The following is a 2,500-nucleotide window of genomic DNA, read 5'->3' as shown; positions in this document are numbered from 1 at the left end:
TACCATAGGCACGAGAAAAGCTGTCGTACCAGGGGCACGGAGGAAAGTTGTTGTACCATAGGCACGAGAAAAGTTGTCGTACCATAGGCACGAGGAGAGTTTGTGTGGCAAAGTGCTACTGAGCGGTGTACCAGGGGCACGGCGAAAAGTTGTTGTACCATAGGCACGAGAAAAGTTGTCGTACCATAGGCACGAGAAAAGTTGTCGTACCAGGGGCACGGAGGAAAGTTGTTGTACCATAGGCACGAGAAAAGTTGTCGTACCATAGGCACGAGGAGAGTTTGTGTGGCAAAGTGCTACTGAGCGGTGTACCAGGGGCACGGCGAAAAGTTGTTGTACCATAGGCACGAGAAAAGTTGTCGTACCATAGGCACGAGAAAAGTTGTCGTACCATAGGTACGAGGAGTGTGTGTGTGGCAAAGTGCTACTGAGCGGTGTACCAGGGGCACGGCGAAAAGTTGTTGTACCATAGGCACGAGAAAAGTTGTTGTACCATAGGCACGAGAAAAGCTGTCGTACCAGGGGCACGGAGGAAAGTTGTTGTACCATAGGCACGAGAAAAGATGTCGTACCATAGGCACTAAGAGAGTTTGTGTGGCAAAGTGCTACTGAGCGGTGTACCAGGGGCACGGCGAAAAGTTGTTGTACCATAGGCACGAGAAAAGTTGTTGTACCATAGGCACGAGAAAAGCTGTCGTACCAGGGGCACGGAGGAAAGTTGTTGTACCATAGGCACGAGAAAAGATGTCGTACCATAGGCACTAGGAGAGTTTGTGTGGCAAAGTGCTACTGAGCGGTGTACCAGGGGCACGGCGAAAAGTTGTTGTACCATAGGCACGAGAAAAGTTGTCGTACCATAGGCACGAGGAGAGCTTGTGTGGCAAAGTGCTACTGAGCGGTGTACCAGGGGCACGGCAAAAAGTTGTTGTACCATAGGCACGAGAAAAATTGTTGTACCATAGGCACGAGAAAAGTTGTCGTACCATAGGCACGAGAAAAGTTGTCGTACCATAGGCACAAGCAGTGCGTGCGTGTGTGTGGCAAAGTGTTTCTGCGCAGTGTACCAGGGGCATGTTTGAATTTACATTCTGGAGTACCAGGGGCACGAGGATTTTGCCAGTGGTGTTTTGCTTTGTCAGTGGGAGGGGGCTTAAGTGTGGGTCCACGGGGCATGCTGGAGGTCAAGGTCCATGCTGGATATGCGCTGGAGGGTAACTGCAGGAGAAGGAAAGCTAGTGGGGGATTAGAGCAGGGGAGGATGTGCGTCCCCGGGGCCTGCTGGAGGTCAAGGTCCATGCTGGATATGCGCTGGAGCGTAACTACAAGAAAGGTAAGCTAGTGGGGGACTAGAGCAGGGGAGGATGTGCGTCTCCGGGGCATGCTGGAGGTCAAGGGCCATGCTGGATATGTGGTGGAGGGTAACTGCAGGAGAAGGAAAGCTCATGGGGGATTAGAGCGGAGGAGTATGTGGGTCCTCGGGGCCTGCTGGAGGGCAAGGGCCATGCTGGATTTGTGGTGGAGGGTAACTGCGGGAGAAGGAAAGCTAGTGGGGGAGTAGAGCAGAGGAGTATGTGGGTCCCCAGGGCATGCTGGAGGTCAAGGGCCATGCTGGATATGCGGTGGAGGGTAACTGCAGGAGAAGGAAAGCTCATGGGGGATTAGAGCGGAGGAGTATGTGGGTCCTCGGGGCCTGCTGGAGGGCAAGGGCCATGCTGGATTTGTGGTGGAGGGTAACTGCGGGAGAAGGAAAGCTAGTGGGGGAGTAGAGCAGAGGAGTATGTTGGTCCCCGGGGCCTGCTGGAGGTCAAGGGCCATGCTGGATATGCGGTGGAGGGTAACTGCAGGAGAAGGAAAGCTCATGGGGGATTAGAGCGGAGGAGTATGTGGGTCCTCGGGGCCTGCTGGAGGGCAAGGGCCATGCTGGATTTGTGGTGGAGGGTAACTGCGGGAGAAGGAAAGCTAGTGGGGGAGTAGAGCAGAGGAGTATGTTGGTCCCCGGGGCCTGCTGGAGGTCCAGGTCCATGCTAGATACGTGGTACAGGGTTAACTGCAGGAGGGGGGGGGGGGGGGGGGGGTAATGTGGGTTCACGGGGCCTGCTGGAGGTCAAGGTCCATGCTGGATATGCGCTGGAGCGTAACTGCAAGAAAGGAAAGCTAGTGGGGGAGTAGAGCAGGGGAGTATGTGGGTCCCCAGGGCCTGCTGGAGGTCCAGGTCCATGCTAGATATGTGGCACAGGGTAACTGCAGGGGGGGGTAATGTGGGTCCACGGGGCCTGCTGGAAGTCAAGGTCCATGCTAGACATGTGGTACAGGGTAACTGCAGGGGGAAGGGGGGGGGGGGGTAATGTGGGTCCCCGGGGCCTGCTGGAGGTCAAGGTCCGTGCTAGATATGTGGTACGGGGTAACTGCGGTGGGGGGGCGGATCTAATGGGGGACTAGATCAGGTGAGGATGTAATGGCCAGTTCGACAGCAGCACATCTTTTTCGACCGTAAGGGAGA

This window comes from Aulonocara sp. 'chitande type north' Nkhata Bay, unplaced genomic scaffold (assembly GCF_057382095.1).
Source record: "Aulonocara sp. 'chitande type north' Nkhata Bay isolate Kocher_YH1m ecotype deep benthic unplaced genomic scaffold, A_spYH_male_GT1.1 unmapped_scaffold_33, whole genome shotgun sequence".
NCBI classification, from domain to species: Eukaryota; Metazoa; Chordata; class Actinopteri; order Cichliformes; family Cichlidae; genus Aulonocara; species Aulonocara sp. 'chitande type north' Nkhata Bay.
This window is presented reverse-complemented; position numbering follows the sequence as displayed.